Source organism: Thermobia domestica, chromosome 7, assembly GCF_964235325.1.
Source record: "Thermobia domestica chromosome 7, izTheDome1.hap1.1, whole genome shotgun sequence".
NCBI lineage: Eukaryota > Metazoa > Arthropoda > Insecta > Zygentoma > Lepismatidae > Thermobia > Thermobia domestica.
Genome location: NC_137460.1, coordinates 283,901,804 through 283,913,387, shown reverse-complemented (window position 1 = coordinate 283,913,387; position 11,584 = coordinate 283,901,804).

Here is an 11,584-nt window from a genome sequence, read left to right as displayed (position 1 = left end):
CCTAAACAGCACAAGAATTTAAGTTAATATCAAAGTTATATAAGCTCTCATCGAGAATTAGTCTTGACCTTCCGAGACTAAATGTAGACAGTGCATGCCTATAACGTAATAAAGAAAATACAAGAGGTAAGGATCCTTCCCGAATTAAATGTTTAGCAATTTTAGGTGATCAAATACTAAAGTTAGTTCTGGAGACCTTGACTTTTGTTCTGCCAAATTAATCCACCAATCTCGAAATTTTAAAAGTGTTCGTTCATTTACTAGTAGGGGAGCATAAGGCAAGAAGAACGGTCAAACCCTGCACTTTGTGTTAAAAAAGTGACACTCGGAAATGTTGCTCCTCTGTTCCAACTAAGCAGGAATTGAAGTGCCACGTTGCCTAGAGGTGAACAGAATCCAATGTCGCTGCTATCAAAGATGGCCACATCTGTGAAATCATAGTGTTCGCTTCAGGGCCCTATATCGCCTTCACTAATAGTCAAATCTTCACGATTTAAAAACTAAACGACGTAGAAAATACCAATGTCTAATAAATTAGCAAAAGGTTTTAAACTATTTAATTTGGAAGTTCGCATTTCTTTTGATGGAATTTACTCATATTTTTAAAAATAACAAGTAAGGGACTAGAATTATCGAAAAAAGGTATATAACTGTTTAAAGAGTGTTAAATTAGTTTCGTTTTGTTGTATAGTTTATTCAGATTGGTTAATAAACAAGGAAGTTATGACAATTTAAAAATTCACGTTGAGTCAACTGACCTTCTCAAATTTCTATTCGTGTAGCAGAGTGTGCTGAAAAGGTAGAAGATGAAAGAATTATAGGAATTTGTAGTGCCGGGCATTTGATTGTTCAAGAGGCAAGATACACGCAAACTGTTTGTCTAGATTTATAATTACGCAGAAAGAAAACACACAGAACATGAACTAGAGAACGATCGGACATTGTGTGAAAGTTTTGCTTTTGCCGATGTACTTACATATATTACTGAATCTATTCGAGAAAGCGATTCCAAAGGATCGAAAATCCAAGCAATTGCAAAGGATGCCTGTTTTCAAAATGAGCGATCTTTATAAACTGTACAAAACACGGTTAATGGCGATTATGAAGAAACCTGAATCAGAAGAAATAGTACAAGATTTTTGAAACGATTCTACGTTATAGGCCAGAGCTAACATTTATCTGTCGGGCAGAAAATACGTTTTACTTTCAAAAGTATCTGGCATAATGAGTGAGCTGGAGAAAGACATTGATGAAGATGCTATGGCACTATGTCGTTTTGTTAAGATGCTTCGAAAGTATATGGCAACAAAAAGAGTCATTTTAAAAGAAAATTTGCGAATCACTGCCAAAAAAATCTGCTCCTCCTTCACTAATAGCTTGCTGAGAATTACTTTGCTTTATTAATGTTTTTATGAGCATGAATATATATATTAGTTGATATAATAATTTTGATGCTATATTAGATGTTAGTAGATAGGGGACACTTGGCGCAGTTTTTCCTACCGCGCATGCGCAAATCCTTGATGCTGATTGGCAGGCGCAGGTCACGTGACCCCGCCCTCTTGGCCACGCCCCTTGACGCTGATTGGCTGGCCCCTCCCCTGCCGAGCCCCTTCACGCTGATTGGCTGGCCACGCCCCGTCACTCTGATTGGCTGGAGCCGGACCCCGCCCCTTTGACGCTGATTGGCTGGCCACGCCCCTTCACGCTGATTGGCTGGCGCAGGACCCCGCCCCCTTGACGCTGATTGGTTGGCGCCGGATCCATGACTCTGCCCACCTTGAACCGTCCAACCATGCTCTTTTACGTCCTCCATTTTAGGAGTATCTACTGCGCTGCTCGCTGGCGCCAGACCCGTCCACTTCAGGACGATTGGCTGGCGCAGGAAGCCGCTGATTGACCGGCCATGTCCCCCGGCCCCGCCCACCGTCCAACCACGGTCTTTTAGGAGTGCCGAGCTGATTGGCTGGCGCCGGACCACACCCACTGGACTCACGTACTGCGCACATGCCACATTGCACTGGAGACTACGAACACATACCATAGCAGATAATACATAAGATTCGTTCCCTTTTATGAGCACTTTACGAACACATAGAAGAGCAGATAACACATTCTCCAACCGCCTATTTAACTTAGCACATATAACATAAGACTATAACATAGCAGGGGATGTACTATTCCGTTGTTTTAAGAGCACTTTTCTCAACCCATATTTTAACATATAACATACCAGATCGATAACACATGGCTTATTATCAAGTGGAGACTACGAACACATAGTAGAGCAGATAATCTTTAAGGAATGTATTCGTTCCCTTTTATTAGCACTTTTAACATAGCAGAACGATAATACATTTTTCATCCACCTATTTAACAGAGCACATATAACATAGCAGAGTTAATAAAAGAGCATGGAGACTACGAACACATAGTAGAGCATATAATTTTTAAGGGGGTGTACTCGTTCCCTTTTATGAGCACTTTTAACATAGCAGAAATTACACTGAGACTAAGAACAAAATAATGACCATCGAGGTCAAAGGTCAATATACTTAAAACCTAACAACTCGAAAACGAAGCAACATATTGAGATGGTGTTTCCACATTTAATAATTGGTCATCAACTACTACAAGTTCCAAAATAATGACCATCGATGTCAAAGATTAAAATACTTAAAACCTGACAACTCGAAAACGGAGCCACATATCGAGGTGGTTTTTCCACATTTTGTAATTGGTCATCAACCACTGCAAGTTCCCAAATAATGACCATCGAGGTCAAAGGCCAAAATACCTAAAACCTAATAACTCAAAACGGAGCCAAATATTGAGATAGTATTTCCAAATTTAGTAATTAATCATCAACCACTACAAGTTCAAAAATAATGCCCATCGAGGTCAAAGGTCAAAATACTTAAAACCTAATAACTCAAAAACGGTGCCAAATATTGTGATGGTGTTTGAACATTTAGTAATTGGTCATCAACCACTGTGGGTTCCAAAAGTAATAACCATTGACGTCAAAAATTTAAAACGCGAATAAATCTTAAACAGAACAACGTATTGAGGAGCTGTTTCCAAATCTAGTAATACGTCATCAACTACTACATGTTCCAAAAGTACAGACTATCGAGGTCAAAGGTCAAATATTTAAACTTTAATAACTTTAAACAAAGCCTGTGTGACCTATTCAGTTTTGTACCAAGCAGAGGGAAATGAAGAATGAATAAATATGACCGGCTTACTTCGAGAAAGGAAGCAAATATGTACCATTTTAACTAGCTGAGAATTTTAAATCATCTTTTACTATTTAAACAAACGAAAGGATAAATTTGAATGACCTATTCAATCTTGTACCAACGAGAAATGCCATTTTATGTAGCTCAGAATTTTATATCATTTTGTACTACTCCAATAAACGAAAGAATAGAGTATTTAGTTTTGTACCAACCAGAAAAACAGAAGTGAAGAATGAATAAAATTTAGGTGGATTATTTTCTTCTGTACCAACTGGAAAAGAGAAGAAGAGCTACTTTAACCAACTTAGAATTTTATATCATTATGTACTGTTTAAACAAACAAAAATTGACCATTTTAAGTACCTCAGACTTTATGTAACTTTTGAAATACTGAAATGTTCTATTTTTGTATCAATCAGAAAAGCCGAAGACGGATCATTTTAACAAGTTTATAATTTCTGTAACGGAAGAATAATTTCGATGTTCCACTTTTTATACCAACGAGAAATTAGCTGAATAATTTATATTATCTTGTACTAGCTAAATATACGAAACAATAAATTTAAGTGACTTTTTGAATTTTGTACCAATGAGAAATGCCATTTTAACTGGCTCAGAATTTGAATGGTCTATTTAGTTTTCTACCAACCTTAAAAAAGGCGAAGAATGGTTATTTTTTATAATTTTACTACTCAAATAAGCAATGGAGTATATAGTTTTGTACAACCGAGAAAAACAAAGAAATTGCATCATTTTGGAGTATTCAAATAAACAAATTAATAAATTAGAGTGACTTATAATTTGTGTCAACTTAAAAACAATTAAACGAAGTAATCCATTTGAGTGAGCTATTTAATTTGAAACACCGAAGCAGGATCATCTTAACTAGCTGAGTATTTTATACCATTTTATATTAATCAGAAAAAGGATCATTTTAACTAGCTGCGAATTTTTTATCATTTTAAACTAGACTAATAAACGAAGGCATAAATATGAGTGAGCTATTTAATTTTGTAGTAACCAGAGAAAAACCGAAGAAGGCCCATTTTAACTAGTTCAATATTTCTGGACGATTTTGTGCTACCCAAATAAACGAAAGAATAAATATGGATAATCTATTTTGTTTTTGTACCAATGAGAAGAAAATCAAATGGCAATTTTATACTTTTTGTACCATTAAAAAAACTGACGATAACTTGAGTAGTCTAAGTTTTGTACTCATTCGAAGAACCATTTTAAGTAGCTCAGCTTTTTCATACCTAATGTTGCCATGCCTATAAGGAAAGGAATAAATAAATAATGGTGTCCTAACCATTTATAACAGGCTTAGATTTTTATGCCTTTTTTGTAATATTTGTACCAAGCAGAAAAAGCTACACAAATAAACAAAGGAATAAATTTGTAATAACCGCAAAAAGCGAAGCTAAGCTTAATATACCATTTGAGTGCCCTATTGAATTTTGTACCAACGAGAAATCTCATTTCCAGGCCATGTTTTCCTATTTAAACAAACCAAGGGCTAAATTTGAGAAAGCGAACATCGACTCAGAATTTTATTTCAGTTTGTAATACTCAAATTTCGGTGGATTATTTAGTTTGTATCAAGCAGAAAAAAGGAATAAATTAGTACTGATCAGAAAAGCGAAGAAGGATCAGCATTCTATATTTTGTGCCATTTAAAAAGATAAATAAATTTATTTGGTGTCCTATTTCCTTTTGTAGCAACGAGACCATTTTTAACTGCCTTAGAATTTTATACCTTTTTGTAAAATTTGTACCAATCCGAAAAACGCAAGGGAATACCATTTAACTAACTAATAACTTTTGTGCTAAACAAAAAGCGAAGAAAGACAATTTTAACTAGCTCAGCACGTTATAACTTTTGTGCTACACATTTGAGTGGTCTACCCAATTTCTTGTCCATGTTGTACTATTTAAACAAACAAAGGAATAAATTTGTACTAACCAGATTCAAAATTTTATATCATCTTCTAATGCTCAAACGGACGAAGGAATAAATTTGTGTGGCCTATTTTGTTTTGTAGCAAGCAGAAAAAGGAAAGAACTAACATTTTGTACTAATCAAATAAGCGAAGGAATAAATTTGAGTGACTTAAGCAAAGGTCAATTTGTACCTTTTTGTGCTATTAAAATAATCGAAAGGTTAAATTTGCATGACCTATCTATTTTGTACCAAGTAGAATAAATTGAAGAATGAATAAATTTGGTATCCGTTTAAAAAAGCGGAGAAGGTCTATTATTAAATAGTTCAGTATTTATGTACATTTTGTGCTACTCAAATTCTTCTTTCTGTACCAACCAGAGAAAAACAAAGAAAGACCATATTCTGCTACTCAAACAAACGAAGGAATAAGCTCAGAATTTCTATACCTTTTGGTGCTATTCAAATAAACGAAGGAATAAATTTTTTTGGGCCTATTCACATTTATAGCAAGCAGGAAAAAAACGAAAAACGGAAGAAGGCCCATTATTACAAGCTCGGTATTTTTATACCATTTTGTGTTACCCTAGGAAATTTGCATGGTCTATTTCATTTTTGTAACAATCAGAAGAAAAGTAAAGATGATACGTTTTATACCTTTGTGAGGGATCAAAATAAACGATTGGTTCATTTAGTTGTGGTGCTACATTTTGTATTTTTTGTGTCATCCAGAGAACAATTTAAATCGCCTCTCCCGTCATTAAGTAAGGCTCATAGTTATATGGTTATTGGCGTGTGTTAAATATTTTAACGTGAGATTTAACAAACCAGAGTTGCGCCATAATTCAATGTTAACTTAATTGTGTAGAACAGACTCCATAGCAATTAGCGTTCTAAAGAAAACTGATGAATGACGACGAATCATGGCAATTAATAAAGAAGAAACAGCATACTCGGTAATTTTGGATCACAGCAGAAGAAAAACTAGACAAAGAAAAGATCATATCAAAGTAGGAATCAGCTCACCAAGGAAAAGGAAACTTTTGAAAGTTCCATGTTGCACACCATCTATAAAGAGTGCTAAATTACTCATTCTGTTACTGCAGATATTTTAAGCAACCTTACCTACAGGTGTATTGCCTATTGCTCAACGATTCAATTATATTTGCTTACTGGAATTATTTTTTTTAACTTTCTTTCCTTGTATAAGGTAAATTCTATGAAAGTTATTAAGTCCAAAAAGACAAATATATATTTTTGCATTTATGTATTTTATTATAATGGAATATAAGATTATGGAATATATTTGGAAATAATAGAACATACATCATGATGTTATATTAACGAATTGTTTCTTGGAAAAGATTTATTTTGTATTGCCTTGAAACATATTATTAAACAGAGAATTCGAATAAAATATTATTTGATTGTAATATAAGACGGAGAATGCATAGAATGCTTTTATTGTAGGTATATAAATAGATGTATCACACTTGAAAAAAATATTTATTTGATTTGTTTTTGCTGAAGAGCAGAAAAAATAACTAGCATGGTTAACGTTTATGTTTCACCTAGAGAAAAAGAAATTAAGCGTGAAAACGAAAAACCTATATTGTTAATTCACCCGTCTGACCCCGATTTGCCAGATCAATTACGTGATAAAGAGAGAATCATATATCCATCACAAGAAATAGAAGAAGTGTATTATTTTAGACGCTCTAATAGATATAATGATGAAATACCCCGGAATGTGATGATGATAGTGTTTCAAATATTAACTGTTTTGAAGTGGAAGCAAGTGAGTGCGAGTGTACTAGTGAAAGTATTAGTGATAAATGTGTTATACAGTTATTTAATGAGTACACACCAAATTCAGTATTATTATGTGAAGCATGTTCTGAACATAATGAAAATGAAAAAGATCACAGCTGTTTGCTGCAGTATGATTAGGAATTATTACAAAAGGTGTGGACGACCTTAATTAAAAGTGAAATGAGAGAGAAAATCTATAAACTTTATTTCAAGAAGCATTTTAAAGGTTGTAATATTAAGAACACTTATACTTTGGAGAAAAAATTTAATCTGGTATGTGAATACATTACAGAGTGTGATTATTATATCAAACAAATAGTAGAAATGTTTTTAGAGAAAGATAAACATTTATTTAATTATGAAAATGAACACTGAGACATTGTAGCATATGCGTTTGATTGTGTATGAGTAGAAAAACATATTAGGGCTAAATAATTTGATGTTAGTTGAGAAATTACAAAAGGTTACAGAGGATTGAACTGTTAACTATATTATTTTATAAATGGAATAATTTGTAGTATTGTAATATTAAGAATTTAATAGATTACAAACATTGGACTAACACTTGTAAATAATAGTTAGAGCTAAATTACTGAATTACTGGCAACTGATTTGTCAGTGAGAGTAATGTATTGGTTTCTTTAAAAGAAATAAATAAACTGATCTGGATGACACAAAAATATACAAAATGTAGCACCACAACTAAATGAACCACTCGTTTATTTTAATCCCTCACAAAGGTATAAAATTATCATGTTTACTTTTCTTCTGATTGTTACAAAAATGAAATAGACCATGCAAATTTATTAGGGTAATACAAAATAGTATAAAAATACCGAACTTGTTATAATGGGCCTTCTTCCCTTTTTTCGGGCTTTTTCTGCTTGCTATAAAAGTGAATAAACCCAACAAATTTATTCCTTCGTTTGTTTGAACAGCACCAAAAGGTATAGAAATTCTGCGCTTATTCCTTCGTTTGTTTGAGTAGCAGAATATTGTCTTTCTTTGTTTTTCTCTGGTTGGTACAGAAAGAAGAATTTGAGTAGTAGAAACTGTACATTAATACTGAACTATTTAAAATAGATCTTCTCCGCTTTTTTAAACGGATACCAAATTTATTCATTCTTCAATTTTTTCTACTTGGTAAAAAATTGAATAGGTCACTGAAATTTAACACTTCGTATATTTTAATAGCACGAAACTGTACAAATTGACCGTTGCTTAAGTCACTCAAATGTATTCCTTCGGTTATTTGATTAGTACAAAATGTTAGTTCTTTCCTTTTCTGCTTGCTACAGAACAAAATAGGCCACACAAATTTATTCCTTCTTCCGTTTGAGTATTACGAACTGATATAAAATTTTGAATCTGGTTAGTACAAATTTATTCCTTTGTTTGTTTAAATAGTAAACATGGTCAAGAAATTGGGTAGACCACTCAAATGTGTAGCACAAAAAGTTATAACATGCTGAGCTAGTTAAATGGTCTTTCTTTGCTTTTTCGTTAGCACAAAAATTATTAGTTAGTTAAATGGTATTTCCTTGCTTTTTTCGGTTTGATACAAATTTTACAAAAAGGTATAAAATTCTAAGGCAGTTAAAAATGGTCTCGTTGCTTTAAAAGGAAATAGGACACCAAATAAATTTATTTATCTTTTTGAATAGCACAAAAAGTATAGAATGCTGATCCTTCTTCGCTTTTCTGATCAGTACTAATTTATTCCTTTTTTCTGCTTGATACAAACTAAATAATCCACCGAAATTTGAGTATTACAAACTGAAATAAAATTCTGAGTCCATGTTCGCTTTCTCAAATTTAGCCCTTGGTTTGTTTAAATAGGAAAACATGGCCTGGAAATGAGATTTCTCGTTGGTACAAAATTCAATAGGGCACTCAAATGGTATATTAAGCTTAGCTTCGCTTTTTGCGGTTATTACAAATTTATTAATTTGTTTATTTGTGTAGCTTTTTCTGCTTGGTACAAATATTACAAAAAAGGCACAAAAATCTAAGCCTGTTATAAATGGTTAGGACACCATTATTTATTTATTCCTTTCCTTATAGGCATGGCAACATTAGGTATGAAAAAGCTGAGCTACATAAAATGGTTCTTCGAATCAGTACAAAAACTTAGACTACTCAAGTTATCCTCAGTTTTTTAATGGTACAAAGGTATAAAATTGCCATTCTCTGATTTTCTTCTGATTGGTGCAAAAATAATATTGATTATCCAAATGTATTATTTGGGTAGTACAAAATCGTACAGAAATATTGAACTAGTTAAAATGGGCCTTCTTCGGTATTTCTCTTGTTACTAGAAAATTAAATAGCTCACTCATATTTCGCCTTCGTTTATTAGTCTAGTTTAAAATGATATAAAATTCACAGCTAGTTAAAATGGTCCTATTTCTGGTTAATATAAAACGGTATAAAATACTCAGCTAGTTAAGATGATCCTGCTTCGGTGTTTCAAATTAAATAGCTCACTCAAATGCACTACTTCGTTTAATTGATTTTGAGTTGACAGAAATTATAAGTCACTCTAATTTATTAATTTGTTTATTTAAATACTCCAAAATGATGCAATCTCTTTGTTTTTCTCGGTGATACAAAACTATATACGCCGTTGCTTATTTGAGTAGTAAGATTACATAAAATAACCCTTTTTCGCCTTTCTTAAAGTTAGTACTAAACTAAATAGACCACTCACATTCTGAGCCAGTTAAAATGGCATTTCTCATTGGTACAAAAATCAATAGGTCACTTAAATGTATTGTTTGTATATTTAGCTAGTACAAGATGATATAAAATATTCAGCTAGTTCGTTTTTTCCGTTACAGAAATTATGAACTTGTTAAAATGATCCTTCTTCGGCTTTTCTGATTGATACAAAAATAGAACATTTCAGTAGTTCAAAAGTTACATAAAGTCTGAGGTAGTTAAAATGGTCAATTTTCGTTTGTTTAAACAATACATAATGATATAAAATTCTAAGTTGGTTAAAGTAGCTCTTCTTCTCTTTTCCAGTTGGTACAGAAGAAAACAATCCACCTAAATTTTATTCATTCTTCACTTCTTTTTTCTGGTTGGTACAAAACTAAATACTCTATTCCTTCGTTTATTGGAGTAGTACAAAATGATATAAAATCCTGAGCTAGATAAAATGGCATTTCTCGTTGGTACAAAATTGAATAGGTCATTCAAATTTATTCTTTTGTTTGTTTAAATAGTAAAAGATGATTTAAAATTCTCAGTTAGTTAAAACGGTATATATTTACTTTCTTTCTCGAAGTAAGTGGGTCATATTTATTCATTCTTCACTTCTCTCTGCTTGGTACAAAACTGAATAGGTCACACAGGCTTTGTTTAAAGTTATTAAAGCTTAAATATTTGACCTTTGACCTCGATAGTCAGTACTTTTGAAACATGTAATAGTTGATGAAGTTTTACTAGATTTGGAAACAGCTCCTAAATACGTTGCTCTGTTTAAGATTTATTCGCGTTTTAAATTTTTGACGTCGATGGTTATTATTTTTGGAACTTGCAGTGGTTGATGACCAATTACCAAAAGTGCAAACACCATCTCAATATTTGGCTTCGTTTTTGAGTTATTAGCTTTTAAGTATTTTAACCTTTGACCTCGATGGTCATTACTTTGCAACTTGCACTGGTTGATGAATTACTAAAAGTGGAAACAGCAGCTCAATATTTGGCTCCGTTTCCGAGTTATTAGGTTTTAAGTATTTTGGCCTTTGACCTCGATGGTCATTATTTGGGAACTTGCAGTGGTTTATGACCAATTACTAAATGTGCAAACACCATCTCAATATTTGGCTTCGTTTTTGAGTTATTAGGTTTTAAATATTTTGACCTTTCACCTCGATGGTCATTATTTTGGAACTTGTAGTAGTTTATGAACTATTACTAAGTATTGAAACACCATCTCAATATGTGGCTCCGTTTTCGAGTTACTAGGTTTTAAATATATTAACTTTTGACCTCGATGGTCATTATTTTGGAACTTGCAGTTGTTGATGACGAATTACTAAATGTGGAAACAGCATTTCAATATTTGGCTCCGTTTCCGAGTTATTAGGTTTTAAGTATTTTCACCTTTGACCTCGAGAGTCATTATTTTGCAACTTGTAGCAGTTGTTGAAGTATTACTAAATGTGGAAACACCATCTCAATATGTGGCTTCCTTTTCGAGTTATTAGGTTTTAAGTATATTGACCTTTGATCTCGATGATCATTATTTTGGAACTTGCAGTGGTTGATAACCAATTACTAAATGTGGAAACACCATCTCGATATGTGGCTTCCTTTTCGAGTTATTAGGTTTTAAGTATTTTGACCTTTGACCTCGATGGTCATTATTTTGGAACTTGTAGTAGTTTATGAACTTTTATTAAGTGTTGAAACACCATCTCAATGTGTGGCTCCGTTTTCGAGTTAGGCAGCGCGGCACTCCTAAAAACCTTGGTTGGACGGTGGGCGGGGCCGGGGGCATGGCCGGCCAATTAGCGGGGTCCTACGCCAGACAATCAGCGTGAAGGGGACGGGTCCGGCGCCAGCCAGTCAGCGCAGT